Below are 15,485 nucleotides of genomic sequence, written 5' to 3' on the forward strand. Positions count from 1 at the left end.
TATATATAGGTGATAAATACATCAACAATGTCTAATCCATTTGCATCTGGCAAATTTGGAGAAAATACTCCATGTCTGTCCTATCTTGGTGAGTCCAAAGTCTTGTATCTAATTTACTTTGTATTTAACTTGCTTTTTGCATCAACTAAACAAGGAAAACTATAACTATCTAGTCTTCAACTCCATCAAAGACCCTAGAAGGAAATAATATTAACTGAGTAAACAGGAAGTGCAAGCAAGCGACTTCCAAAAATGTGAGTAGTGACAGAAACAGCTGGCTGCCTGGACAGTCACCCAAGGTTCCTCTGCAACAATGGGGCATCCATACAGGCCTAGCATATCTGATAGACTTTTCTGTGAAACAGGATATGCTAGGATATGCTTTTTATTTAGGCAGAAAAGGGGAGATGATATGGGACTTCTCTCTGTATGTTATGAATATATTTTATTAATAAAGAACCTGCTTTGACCTATGGCAGGGCAGAATAGAGTTGGTGAGAAAACTAAACTGAATGCGGGAGAAAGAAGGTGGAGTCAGGCAGACACCATGTAGCTGCCATAGGAGAAAGATGCCAGAACCTTACTGGTAAGCCACAGCCTCATGGCAATACACAGATTAATAGAAATGGAATAATAATATGTAAGAGCTAGCTAGGAATATACCTGAGTTGTTGGCCAGACAGTGTTGTAATTAATATGGTTTTAGTGTGAATATTTGGGTTCGGGTAGCCGGGAAGTGAAAGCACAGTCTCAGTTTACAAGTAACAGTCAGGAGGTTTTCAAGAGCCTGCACCTATGAACCCATGACATAGGAAGAACTAAGATAAAGTCTAAAGCATACACTGTTATTCAATGAAATCACAAAAGGCAGTTTCCAAAACCTAGGAGAAGGAATGGACATCCACACACAGGCATCTAAAACTTGCAGTAGACATGGTCAGAAAAGAACCTCTCCATGGCATGACACAGTAAGATCTTAAAAGACAGAGCAAAGGAACATCTTTAGGAACTTTATAACCATTTGCTAAGGAAGATAACAACTTACACAAAACAATGGCATTTGAGCAACAGCAGCTCTTGGGCTGCCAAGATGTCTCAGCTCAGATGGCCAAGCCAGACACACCTGAGCTCAGTCTCCAGTGGGACCAGTTCCCAGAATTTGTCCCACACATGTGACATGTGCACATTCACACCTACCCATTCAATAATAATAAATAATAATAAATAAATAAATGAAAAGCTTTTTAATTTTTAAAGAATAATAGCAGATCTCTTCTCATCAATCCTAAAAAGCCAGTGAAGATGGAATGATGTATTTCAGTTCCTGACAGAAATAACTATCAACCAATGATTCCCAGCAAAATTATCCCTCAGAACTGGTGCTTTTAGACAAGCACAGAATGAGACAGCTCATGATGAAGAAGCCAGCACTGCAGCAGATACTGACAGGAGGACTGTCCAAATCACGCAAGAATCCATTTCATGAGAGGAACAGATGAACAAAGGAGAGCCAAGAAGTCCTTCATCATTCCTAACACAGTGAATCTGTAAACCCCTTATACTGAAGTAAGAGGGGGAAAATGGGCTGTCAGTAATCCAACCAGTCAGAAAAACAACCAAGAAACAGGTCTCTCAATAACCTTGGATGTAATAATTGTTCCTACTCACCAACCCAAAGGTACAATCTAGGCTACTAGATTAAAACCCAACACCCAACTATGTATGTCTCCAAGATATACACCCTCTGGCACAGAAAATGGAAAAATCAAAGAAGGGAAATCTACCCACCAAGCCAATGGAAACCATGAAGCAGCTGGTATAGTGATTCTGATATCTGATATGTAGACTCCAAACCAAAACTATTCAAAAGAGATAAATCCATTAAATATTTAAAAGGAGAACTGTTTATAAAGATTATATAGGATTGTAAATATTTGTACATTGAACATTGTAAGCTCCTAATTTCATAAACACTAACTGGCATGAAAGGTAAGATAAGTCCTGATGTCGTACTGCTGGGGGGCTTAAGTACTCCATTCTTATCCTTAGTCAGGGCTACCAAACTAAAAAGAGAGCAACAGCAGAGCCAACCCATACAATTGACCAACGGGATGTAACTGACGTCTACAGACCATTCCATCCACAGAAAACAGGATATTCAGTCTCAGCAGCCCGTGAGACCCCCTCTACAGTCAGTCATATTAGTCACTGAGCAAGCCATGACACATGAAACAAAAGCTGAAATAGCTCCTTGTACTATCTTAGACCACAGAACAAAAGTAGAAAACAAGAAGAGAAACCTCAGAGCCTGTACAGATACTTGCAGACGGAGCAGTATGTATTCTTTAGTTAACAGTGAGTTACTGAAGAAGCTGGAGGGAATTTAACATTCCTACACTCTGATGAAAATTATATAGCACAGCCTATTGAACTTCTGAGATATAAGGGGAACCATGTATAGTAACTAGTGTTCAAATTTACAAAAAAGATATCAGTTGTCCAGTATGGCAGCTAAACAGTTAAGACTACTTCCGGAAGATCCAGATTCAATTTCCAGCACCTACATCCTACATGATGGCTCATGGCCTTATATAACTCTAATCTCAGGGGATCTGACACCCTCTTCTGGCCTCTATGGGCACCAGGCACACACCTGATATGCAGACATACATGTGGGCAAAATACATACACATAAAGTAAAATAAAATTTTAAAAAATCAGAGCAGTATCAAATAAGTTACTTAATGATATCACCGAAGTTTCTAGAAACACAAGAAACCAAACCTAAATGCACTGTGGCCAGATATAAAGATCAGGACAGAAGTTAATGAATTAGAAACTAAAGGAACAACTCACAGCCTTAAAAACTGGTTCTTTGAAAAGGTGAACAAGATTGACAAAGCCTTGACCAAACTAACCAGAAGGAGAAACACCACACTGACAACATTAGAGATGGAAGGGCAGTTGTTACAATAGGATCCCATCAAATCTGGAGAATCATTGATAACATTAGAAATGGAAGGGCAGTTGTTATAATGGGATCCCATCAAATCTGGAGAATCATTAGGGAATATTGTGGAACTTACTTTTAAAAAAGCTGAAAAATCTGGAAATAGTTGATAGATTTCTAAATACATATCACCTACCAAAATTAAATATTATAAGAATATAAAGATAACTTAGACCCATTACAAGGAACACAACTGAAACAGTAATGAAAAGTCTTTGTACAAGGAAAAAGCCAGGACTGGGCAATTTCACTGCTGAATTCTCCCAAACCTTTAAGGAAGGACTCACACAGTACTCAAACTGCCACAAAATCAGAAGGGAAGGAACACTGCCAAACTCATTCTGCGAAGCCAGAGTTATCCTGATGCTAAACCAGATGAGAACACAACAACAAACTATACACCAACTTTCACAATGAGCAAGGACACAAAAATTTTCAACAAAATACTTAACAAAATTCAAGAGGACATTAAGATCATACATCACAACGAAGTTGGTTTCATTCTAGGAATGCAAAGTTAGTCCAACATTTACAAACAAATAAATGTTACATATCAGATAAATAGACTTCAGGGTAGAAATCATATGATCTTCTCAGTGAGTACAGAAAAGCCATTTAACAGAGTTCAAAATGGCTTCATGACAAAAGTCCTGAAGGAACTAGGACTAGAAAGAACTTTCACTATAGCAATGGCTTTTAAGGCAAATATATAACCAGTGCTATGCTAAATGGGGAACTACTGGGAATATTTCCTCAAACTCTGGAATGAGACGGTGCTCACTCTTCACTCACATTCAGTGTAGCTGGAACAATAATACAAGAAAAGGAAATGAAGGGGGCATGAGGAAGGAATAGAGAAGTTGGACTCTGATGGCACACGCCTTTAATCCCAGCACTCAGGAGGCAGAGGCAGGCAGATCTCTGTGAGTTTGAGACCAGCCTGGTCTATGGAGCCAAGTTTCAAGAAGGCTATAAAGCTACAGAGAAACCTTGTCTCAAAAAAAGCAAAAAAGAAAAAAATCAACAAGAGCATCAAAAAAAAATCAAAGAAACAAAGAAATCAAACTATTCCCATTTGCAAATGCTGTGAACTTATTTAAGATTGTGGACATATCAGAAAGCTCTTAGGTCAGATAAGTATTTTCATCAAAGTGGCAGGGCTCAAAATCAGCATACAAAACTGAAAAGCTTTTGTGTTGCAATAACTTCCCAAAGAGGAAATCGGGACAAACGTTCCTTCCATGGTGGCTTCAGTCAGTAAACAAGTGCATAAATAAACCTGGGGAGTTCCCTAACCAAGGAGGCGAAGACCTCTGTAGTGCTAACCTGAGGGCACTGAGGAGGATGCTAGACATCGGAGATATGTTCAGTGCTCTTGGGTTGAAAGAATTAACATTGTGATCTATACAGTCCCAATAAAAATTCCAATGATATTCTCTACACAACTAGAAACAATCCTAAAATTCACATGGAAGCACAAAAGACCACAGATAGTCAAAGAAACCTTAAGAAAGAAAGATGGCGGACCTATTAGAGTACTTGATTTCAAATTATACCAACAAATTATATGAAAACATCAATGTGGTACTGGCCCAGAAACAGGCATGCATACTAATGGAATAGAATAGACGACCAGAAATAAATCCGTAGTCACCTATGTTAGACAAAGGTGTCAGAAACACACCATGTAAAAGATAACCTCTTCAGCAAATGGTGCTGGAGGTATGGGAGACGTGGGAGCAGGTGGTCTAGGTGCCTCAAGGGAGGAGGACGAAGATTGTGAGGGGGAGAAGGTAAAGCCTGAACAGGACTGGGTCACAGGATATCCATAATTATCCAAGGTGTCAGTGTTCTCCGGAGAGGATAAGAAATCACCGTAGCATTAATGGTGTAAGACTACACTTGAGATCAGCCTATGTGTGATACCAGTGTAGAGGATTGATAGCATAGCAGTGGGACAGCACTGGAGACAACTTGAGAATGCAGGAGAATTAGTAGAGGCGGAGTTGAGCCGTCTGGGGAGACTGGTTGTTCTCACTAGTGAGCCAGAACCATAGTGTACCCTTTATCCTGAGGCTTTCTCAGTCTGGCTCCAGTCTGCTTTGAGGAGTTCTAGACTACGGCCCACAGTTGCTTCCTTCCGGTGCACCCATCCATTGCTCCTCCCTAGCCCTAGTATGCCTTTCTCTGCCCTCAGTCCTCTTCCCAGGGTCTATACTCACATCCTTCCCTCTAGAAGGCCTTGCAAAGCCCCTCCCCCAGGAAGCAGTCTTTTCCTCTTCACAAACTCTTAAGGGTGTGGAATCTGGTTTCTTTGGTATACTTTGCACACATGGAAGTATAATTTCCTAGGAGTTTTAAGCAGCTGCAGTATGTAGCTAGTATGATATCCATTATTTTGTCGTCCCCTGCATACCACCTGCTTAAGGTGTAGGGGAGTAAGACATGCCCTCTGTAAAGTAGTCTCATCGTGCACGGTGGCCTGTGGCCGGTGCTAGTCACATACTTGTCAGTTTGTGTAAACAAGTGAGGACCTGGGCTTCGCACTGCCTGTAAAGTCCTTTGGGAGCCACTGAGTCTCCTCTGTGTGAGACATAACTCCTGCCCTAGCATATGGTCTAGGTTTGCGCTAAAGATTCTCACGTGTGTTCCTCGCACATCAGTGCTACCAGCATGCTCAGGCAGACAGTCTGGTAATCATAGGACTTCACCCTGAGTGTTTATCTAAAGCTCTAAAAATAAATAACTAGAGTTTCAATTCTCTTTTGCAAGTATAGATTAGGGGAAACGTGAAATTGTGTAGTTTTGAAATGGATATGCTTGGAGTTTAAAACAGAATGGTCAAAGTGAGGAACTCAAAGCTTGATAAAGAACACAACTAAAAAAGGCATAAATCTAGGCATGTGTCCAGAAATGTATTTGATATTTTTCATTCGGTTCTTTCTTAAATACCTGTTCAGGGCACTTGGGTATTTATCACATTTCTAGTCAGTCAGGTGACGAGGGTCCTGATTTACAACCCAGGACTGCTTGCTTCTGTGTCTTCAGTGGGAGCAGCAGGCAGGAGGCTGGATAGCAGTGATTCATGTGTAGTTGGCTTCTCCCTCCCCTCAGGAATATTTAACTGACTCTAGATGAGATTACTCTGAGTCCAGTCTGCAGGGGAGTCTGGCCTCTAGATTCCAGCAAATTTACAACATCAGACACCCGAGGTGGGAGGAGGTGTGGATGGTGGTCAGTAAATCAAGGATGTTCTGAACTGCTTAAAGGTGTGCTGCTGGCCTCCCGCCTGCTCTGTGCATGCTCAGACGGGGGAATGAGAGGTGAAAGCCATATTTTGGATAGATACAGCTGTCTTCATTTAATATAGAAGTGGCTATGGCTGTGGGTGACAGACAGTGAGGGGTGGCCCCATGGAGCATTCATCACCACATGCCTTACTAGTCTAATCAACAGGGTGAGGCCAGTTACATGGTGTTTCACTCTCAGGGCCGGGAAGCATTTGCCACAGGGAGCCTTGAGCACTAATTAGAAGTAGCAGGTCTGCTGGATTAGAGAGACTGTGCTTGGGGAAGGATTTATCTCTAAGTTCAAGCTGGTTAAGAAGCAAGTAGGGATGGAGAGAGAGTTCAGACAGTAAAGTGAGGATCCAAGTATCCCAGCACCCTGTGAAAATGCCAGGTGTAGTGGTACACACCTGTAATCCCAGAGCTGGGGATGGATCCTTGGAGGAGGCTGCTCATCCATTCCCAACTGCCCAGACCCAAAATAATCACACAGAAACTGTATTAATTAAAACACTGCTTGGCCAATCACTTAAGCATATTGCTAGCTAGCCCTTATATCTTAAATTAACCCATCTCTATTAATCTGTTAATCACCACAAGGTTGTGTCCTACCAGCAAGGTTCCAACAGGCTTCCACAGCAACATGGTGTCTCTCTGACTCTCCCTACTCTCTCTCAACATCTCCGTTCGAATTTCCCGCTTGGCTTTACTCTGTTAAGCCACAGGCTGAAAGCAGCTTCTTTATTAACCAATGACAATAAAACACATTCACAGCATACTGAGGGGAAATCCCACATCAGATCCCTGGTTTCTCCATGCATGCATGTACATGTGTTCTACACCACACATGAACACACACACACACACACACACACACACACACATTATACATGAATAAACAAAAGAGTACATGTTTTTTTATCCTGAAATTTCTTAGCTTGTCCCAGGACTTCCTATATCTTTTACCTTTTCTGTTTGTCTGCCCATTGATCTGTCTCTCTCTTTGCACCTGCCCACCAAGTGTTGTCATCTCCCTCCATCCCTGTCTTTGCCTCCCTGCCCCTGCCCCCTACCACTTCTGGGCTGGCCAAGACAGCCAGGCCTTTTTCCAGATGCCATCCTGGAGCTCTGGGCTCAGATATGCGGGATGCAGGACAGAGACAGAGAGTATTGTGTTGCATCTGGATTTCTAGCATGTGCTACCAAAGCTGAATTATCTCAGTAACATTCTTTTAAAACATCAAAGGCAATATCCTCTTACAGTTGTGTATTTTCGAATGATTTGTTTATAATGTGATTTTTATTGTTATGATTTCATTTACTCTTTCATTAGACACATTTTTTAAGATGTAATCAGCAACAACACCAGCAAAAATTTCCTTCTCTCTTCTGTTTCTTTCCATATTTATTGTGTCAGATATTCTGTTTAGTTTTATATTAATTTGACACAAGCTAGAACCATTTTAGAAAAGAAAATGCCCCACCTCGACCTGTAGGCAAACCTGTGTTGCTTTTTCCTGACTGATGATTGATATAGGAGAGCCCAGCTCACTGTGGGTGGTGTCGCCCCTTGACTGGTGATCCTGGGTGCTGGCTGAGCAAACCGTGAGCAGAAAACCAGTAAGCTTGCTCATGATGTTTTTATCACAGCAATAGAAACTCTAAGGCATCAGACCTGGAACAAGGAAGAAAAAGAGGGGTTTTCATCATGGCTATTGATAAAAATTAATGACGAATTTGGGGAGGCTGCTTAAAGTGTATAATTGTCTAAGAGTAAGATGAAAAACCAAAAACTTGTTCCAGTGAAGTCCAGCCAGAGGGGTACCTTACCTGCCATCGACCAGTTACATAAGGGTTTTATATTTATGTGGACTTTTGGAATTGGAAATTGCAAAGGACTGTCTACAATCTAAGATGTTCTATGAGACCTCCTGGTTGTTGGTGCAAATTGTGGATTCAGTTGGGCAAATCTAGGATACTTGAATACAGATCCCTGCTTGTCCACCCCAAGATCCGGGTTAAGGTCAGGGTGGGTGCATAGAACTCACACTCACGGGTTCCTGGGCCGTGGGTCTGTTGTTTGCTGCTCACCTGAGGACTAGCTTTGATGTGGAGTTTGACTTACTCTCCACACCCTGGCTCGCTGACTGGGGAAAGCTCTCTTGCCTCAACTTTTCCTTCCTTCTGACCTGCAGTGTTTAGATTAGGAGCATCAGAGGCTTTTGGGCTCTGTCTGTCTGCGGCACCTGTGGCTGAAGGCTGCTTACCACTCAGCTGTCCAGATGGCTCTTGCTCATGGTGATAGTGCTTGTTCTGCAGCCTAGGAAGGCTGGTCAGACGCCCGAAGCAGAACTCTCAAGTGGGAAAGACTCCAGTTTAACGAACTGTCTGGCTCAACTCAGCACCCGCCCTTTAGCTTCCCAGTTGTGGAATGTTCCTCTGGAATTTGAGGGTCTTTTTCCCAAGGGGGCCTTCTTGGCTGATTCTCAGACCCTTTCCTCCTACTGCCTAGAGAAGATAAAATTATGTATGTAATTCAGAAATTTAGTTTTAATTTTAAGTAAAATTTTTGAATTATATCGCTTTTGGAGGTATATCATGAATTGGCTAACATCTGAATACTTGGTCTAGTATACTACCTTAAATCCTAGACTTTTCTGTGAAGAGCTGCAGGGAAATGCCCGAATTCTCAAGTTTAGCAGTCAGGTAATAAAGAAAGCTGGGCTTCAGATTATAGGTGGAGCTTGACTGATTCTGGTCAGACAGAGACAGGAAGGCCGAGGCGCCAAGCCAGATTTGAATGGAGAGAATATATAAGGAATATGAAAGAGCAAACTTGGGGTGTGTCTGAGATCACAACCGTGCCAGTCAAATCTTTTGCAGCAGAAGGGCTTTCCTACTGTGTAACAGACATCTGCATGGCAGCCCCGAGGAGACAGTGCGTGAATCTCCACCCTCTGTCACTGTGGATGTGGCCCTGCCCTCTGCATCCTTTCATGAACCACTCCTGCACCAGTGACCGGGTATTAATTAGCACAGCTCTGATTGTCCTGGAACTAGTTCTGTAGGCCAAACTGGCCTTGAACTCACAGAAATCCGCCTGCCTCTGCCTCTGAGTGCTGTATTTAAAGGTGTGTGCCACCACTGCCGGGCCCCAGGATATAGTTTTAAGAGTCTCCAAAGTAATATTTGAATAAAATTTTTTCATAACTAGGTCATTATAGTTGTAAATTAGAAAAAAAAAGGCCACATTGCCTTGACTGGAGTTTGACACTTTATTTTTATCCCCTCTCTCTGCAATATTTCTTCATTTTATTGTTTAAAAATAGTATTGTTTCACACATGCATTTATGTGGCCACATAAAAAACTGGAGCCTGTTCCTGGGGGCAGCCTCTTTCAATTTCTCTGGTTGTCTTCCTGATTCCTTACAAAATGCTTGTAATGGAATTTTTATTTTCTTACTTAGAAACGCCTTTTCCACATTGTCCAAATTGATGCTTTTTCTCCCATCCTCTCCATTTTCCCCTGTGTGTTTTGTGTTGTGCCTCCGACCAGTGGCGACACGTCATTGCTTTTCATTAAAACAGTGTTTACCTTACGCACAGTTGGGGCTGTATAAGTATGCTTTTCAGCTGAGCCAAGTCATGAATAGTACTCGATTCCCCGTTTTCCAGGGAGATAATAGCTGCTTTTTCTTTCTAATTGCTTAGTTCTACTGCAATGGTTTTCACTAACCACTCTCTCGTTAAGACAGTAAAATCGTCAGTCTGGGTAAACTCCAGACTCCTCCCTTCGATTTTGGAGCCCTGTTTCATGTGCAGTCTAGGTGGGTCCTCTCTGGCTGTCTGTATGGCTGTTATCCTGCTCCGCTGCCATCTGGAATTCTCTTTCCTTTTTGCATTATGTGGTTTCCTGTTCCAGGGCCTGGCATCTTTTTTTTGAGCTTCCTAAGGTAGCACTGGGGGGCGGGGGTGCAGGAGATACTGCTTTTGCCTTGAGTGTTTGGAAATGTGTTTATTTTCAGTGTGTTGTGTGGTTTGACTCAGAATTATGGTAGAAAACATAGTTTTGCTTTGTGTTTTGTTTTGTTTTGTTTCTAGACAGGTTTTCTCTGTGTAGCCCTGGCTGTCCTGGAACTCATTTTGTAGACTAGGCTGGCTTTGTACTCAGAGATCTGCTTGTCTCTGCCTTCCAAGTGCTTGGATTAAAGGCGTGTGCCATCACCGACTTGTAATGTTAACTTTACCCCCAATTCTTGGCAGATTCTATGCTCTAAAATTTTAGAATAATGTACCCTTGCATGAGTGTCTTTTACTAACAGTGCTGATTCAAGCTCTTTCAAGCTGGAAATCCATGCCTTTCAGCACAGAGGCATTTTCTCATTTCTTCCTGTCTTTGGTTATTGTCTTCTGTCCTCTCCTCTCTCTGCAGCGTCTATCACTTGGATGGTGAATGTGTAGCTCACTCCTGCTTCTTTTCTTGCCGGACCAGTCTTTCTGTTCTCATTTCTCTGACATTTTCTTCCTTTATCTTTTAATTTCTCTTTTGATTAAAAAAAATATAAAAACTATGTCAGTTCTTATTTTAATGGTACATAATTTTCCATCTCTGAAGATATTGTTTGTGATTTTATTTACTTACAGTGTTTCCTTTATTTCTTTTCTAATTTTTATTTGCTCTTTGGAGTGAAAGATTTCTTTATCTACCTGGCCAGTAGTGGCATTAGCTCCTGTGAGAGAGTCACTGAAAGGCAATGGAAGTGCTGGGCTTAGATGAGGTTGGCAGTGATGGGCTGCACTCAAGTCAGGAAGATGGGGACCCAGGCGTTTGCACAAATGTTGGTGTTAATAGTTTTTTTTTCTCTTGGACTGGTTTATTATTGCTCTGGAGAATCATCTTTGTGCCCGGGGTAAGGGTCGGAGAAGGGATGGGCAAGTGTGGGCTCCAAGCATTTGGGGACTGAGTAAGGGAAGGAGACAGACCTCACTCTTCATCTTATAGATTGTACCTTACCCTGTCTCCTGGTCTTGACAATTGTGAGTCTGGAATCTCTCGACCTCATTTGTCCCATAGAATAATCTTTCCTTCTGCAAAACTTGAGAATAGGCTTGGCCTTTCTGTATCTTAGATTTAAGGGATCTTTGACCAGCTGTCCTTATTGACTGTCTCCGCTTAGCGTGTCTGTGTTCTTGTCATCATCACTGCTAGAAAGCATAGAATTGACTGATTGACGATAATAGATTTGCTATGGCATTCATTATTAATCTGATGCTTGCTTGTTGTTTTTGTTTTTTTGAGACTTACTATTGCTTAGGTTGATCTTGAATTCTTGAACATAAATGTTCCTTCTGTCTCAGACCTATGAACCCTGGGACTATAGGTGTATGCCTTCAAACTTGGCTAAATATCTCCTTCCTTCCTTCCTTCCTTCCTTCCTTCCTTCCTTCCTTCCTTCCTTTGTTTTTCTGAGGCTGTGGGTTGCTAGGCAAATGCTAGGCCCCTGATCTGAATCCTCAGCACTGTTTTTTTTTTTTTAGATACAGTTCAGGATTGAAATTTTAAAAAGTAGTGATTTTTATATATTCCTTTACCCGTATTAATAATTTATCACAGTTGCATTTTTTATATGAATATGTTCAGGTATATTTCTCAACCTTCTAGAAGGTGTAAGTATAATGTACCTTTACTCTTGAATATTTCTCATATAGAATTAGCTTACCATCAGAATAATACTATATTCCTTAGACTTTGTTATCCTGATAATGTCCACCACTGCAAAAGAAACCATCATCGCACTCACTTCTATAGCTTTCACTCCTGAGGTCTAGAGCAATCTCTCTGTCTTGCAAGATGACATTTTTGAATATTTGGAAGAGAACTTTCAGTAACATACACACACACACACACACACACAAACACACACACACCTTCTTTTGCGAAACAGCAAGGGAACTTTATTTAAAAGCAAAGCTACACACAGAATAGATAAGCTGCAGGAAATCAACACCTACCCAAATGACAAGGCACCCAAGGGCTCATAGACGTTTTTGAATTTGAAGTATCTGATTCTTTTGTCTGGTTAGATCCAAGTATGTACTTTTGCCAGTAATATCACAAAAGTCTGTGATCTTGCCATGTCAGTTTGTCCCGTTGCTGTGATGGTGGCTTGGATCACAGGTTTCTTCAGGCTCTTCCAGGGTCTCATTACTGTTTCCTCTATTATGTGTCATATGAGGGAAATAGTGGCTTTTCAAGATTCTTTTATTTTCAAATTTGCACTCTCTAATTTGAATCCCGTGTGGATCCTGCCTGAGTAAGCTCCCCTAGTTCTCTGCTTTTGAGACTGAGTTCCCCGTTACAGCGACATGATCGTCATGTTGTTAGTTATTTTGGAAAATGTCCATTCATCTTTGCTATGAATGTTAAACATCTGTATTTCTCACTAATCCTTCCTCCTAGCAGCTTGTTAAATTTGTGTGCAGCTTTTTCTTCTGCTTTTGTCCTGTTTGCTGGCTTTGTTTTGGTCCTCAGATTGTCCTCATTTGCATACTTCTTGTGCCCCATAGCATAAGGTTTTCACAGCCATCCCCTGCTTTCTTCGGCTCTAACTAAGGCATGTTTTGTTTTGTTTTGTTTTTTTAATCTATCCAGTGTTTTAAAATTCAGTGGCTATTTGTAGAAATTAATTTTGGTTACTTTAATCAAATCTTTCTTCTTGACCCTTATGTTTCTATTTTTAAGACAGGGTCTCATTCTATCCCCTAAGCTGACCTTGAACTCTGAGCCCACCTGACTTCCTTTAGTTTCTTTTATGTCTCGCAGCGTCCAGTACGTTTACTTCACAGTCTCATCTTGTCATTGATGACCTGACTGCTGCTTCGGTTATATTATTTCCTTAGTCTTCGTATTTTTGGAGTGTGAGTTAGTTCATCTTTAATGAGGTTTCTCTGGAAATGATTACAATTTGGGCTAAGATGGGACTTTCTTTTCTCTCTGTTTTACTTCATTTCTTTATTGTTTATTAGTTAACAAATTAATGCTTATTCAGGTATTCTAGAGGTAGCATAGAGATAAATTCACTTTCCTGCACCAGCTCCTCAGCTTGAGTATCCAAACCTTTACACAGACTCTGTTAAACCCACACCTGCATGCACGCTACCTTCCACTAAACTTGCCAAGGGAAACCTCGGTCACCACCTCAAGCTCAGGTCTTGAAGAAGACTGTGTTCTGTTGCTTGTGTCTCCCAGCAACTGGCTTTTCTGCTGCTGAAGCTGAGCATCGTTGCGCGTAGCCATAGCCCCTGCCCTCCTGGGTGCTGCTGTGCCCACCAGCTCCAGTGCCTTCCACTCACCTTGAGTTTCTGCTTTGTTCTTGGACCCAGGAATTTTCCTTTTCCTGTGGCCTTAGCTGCAGGTTGAAAAAGAGTTTTGTTATATTTCATCCTGGATTTTTATGTGTTTTACAGCAAGAGGATTTTTGAAAAGAAAGACTCCGTGTGTTTCAGCTTCCACAAATTTGTCAGACCCCGATCCATCATTGCCTCCTTCCCTGTCCTGTTTGCCCTGCGGGTTCATGCCTTCTTCCGCCCCCCCCCCCCCCCCGCCCCAAGAAGAAACGGAGGAAAACACAGTAGACAAAACACCAGCCTTAGTGAAATTCCAGAGAGTTAAGAGTGGCTGTGTTGTGGAGGCTTACCACACCTAACCAGCTTTCCCTGTGTGCTGCGCTCCTGTCTGCTCACAGTCATACAAAAACTGACTTTCCTGGTCGTAACCGTGCTGGTGCTTTGAGCTCAAATGTCATGAGCTGTAATTTAATCGCTCCCAGGAGCGCATGTGAAATCTTCCCACCTTACAGCCGAACTTGCTGATAGAGCCAGTGGGCTGCCAACACACGAGTCTACACGTGAGTTCCTGCAAACTGCTGGAATTTTCCAAGCTTGGGATAGTTAGGTGAGATTGTAAACTTGCTTACCCTCTCATGAGAAGCAGTGGGTTAGTGGTCTCAGTTTTTGTCTTTGGACTATAAGTGAGCCTTGTTTGTTGGAATCAAGTAAATTATGAGTTTTTCATGGAGGTCTTTCTTTCAGCTGTTGTCAGTATCCTTGAAGTAATGGGTCAAGGGGTGATAGTTGTGTGTGAAGACTTTATCCTAAAACTGATCCAAATCTTGTGCTCATCGCTGTCAAACAGTGGAATTGTTATTTTTGATATATCAAATTGTAAACCGATAAAATCCATAGTTGTTATCTTTGCCAATATCTTAAGCAGTCATATCATAGATATATTTAGTGAAATTTATTGCTTGCAGACTGTTATAACTCATGAATTATTGAAAGTATCAACATCTGGAATCCTCTCTTTGCTCATTCCAAATTCTTTTAATATGGCTTATGTTGAACTGTCTCTCTGGCTTCTGTCCATCCCACTGATGGAGGCCACAGCCAGATGAGGGTTCTTATAAATGATTGCCTTCCTTTCCAAGAAATAGGAAGATGAAATGTCAACTTTTTCCTCTACTACCTGAAAAGCAATCAGTGGCCACCCTTCCTGCTCTTCTTGACAGTAGTTTGGCACTGTAAATGAAGGGTGGGCATCTAGCCAAATGCAAATTCGGAGCTATATAGAGAAAAGATTGAAGTGGCTAAGCCTCACATAATAGCAGGAATTTTCAAGAGGCAGGCAGGTGGGTTTAACCCCTGAGCCTTCAGTAAGCTAAGTGCAATCCATACGTTTCTGAACTGTGCATTTTAATCCTCCTTTACTGCTCATGATCTGAGTGACTTGAGGTGACTGAGGGACTCACCCTCTGCAACAGTTTGGTAGTCTGTCTGTGGGGCTGGGCTTAAGCATGCTCACGGTTCCTGAAGAGTTTAGCAGTTAATTCCTGATTACTTATTGGTGCCTGAACTTTCAAAGAAAAGGATGTTTTGGAATCAGATCTGAGTTCAAGAGTGTTCACTGGTTTGATCTTGAGTAGGTTTCTTCCTTCTTTGAAATTCATTGTCTTTATTGGTAAAGTGGGAGTCATGTAGGATGATTCTTGAGTGGGATGATTGTAAAAAAATTTAGAAGTATAATTTACAAGGGCATTTTTATAAATAGCACAGTACTTTAAAAAGTTGTTCTTTTATAGACAGACACTAATGCAACTGACCCTCAGCATCTGTAGGGGATTGGTCCCAGG

General features: G+C 41.6%; 1 protein-coding gene across 2 annotated transcripts in view; it reads left to right on the forward strand.

The window, feature by feature from the left end:
- The window catches only part of Ext2 (exostosin glycosyltransferase 2), a 133,912-nt gene that overhangs the window by 66,677 nt on the left and 51,750 nt on the right, over positions 1–15,485 (forward strand). The gene's annotated exons all lie outside the window — the stretch shown is intronic.

Source organism: Myodes glareolus, chromosome 10 (assembly GCF_982192425.1).
Source record: "Myodes glareolus chromosome 10, mMyoGla1.1, whole genome shotgun sequence".
In the NCBI taxonomy this organism is placed as follows: domain Eukaryota; kingdom Metazoa; phylum Chordata; class Mammalia; order Rodentia; family Cricetidae; genus Myodes; species Myodes glareolus.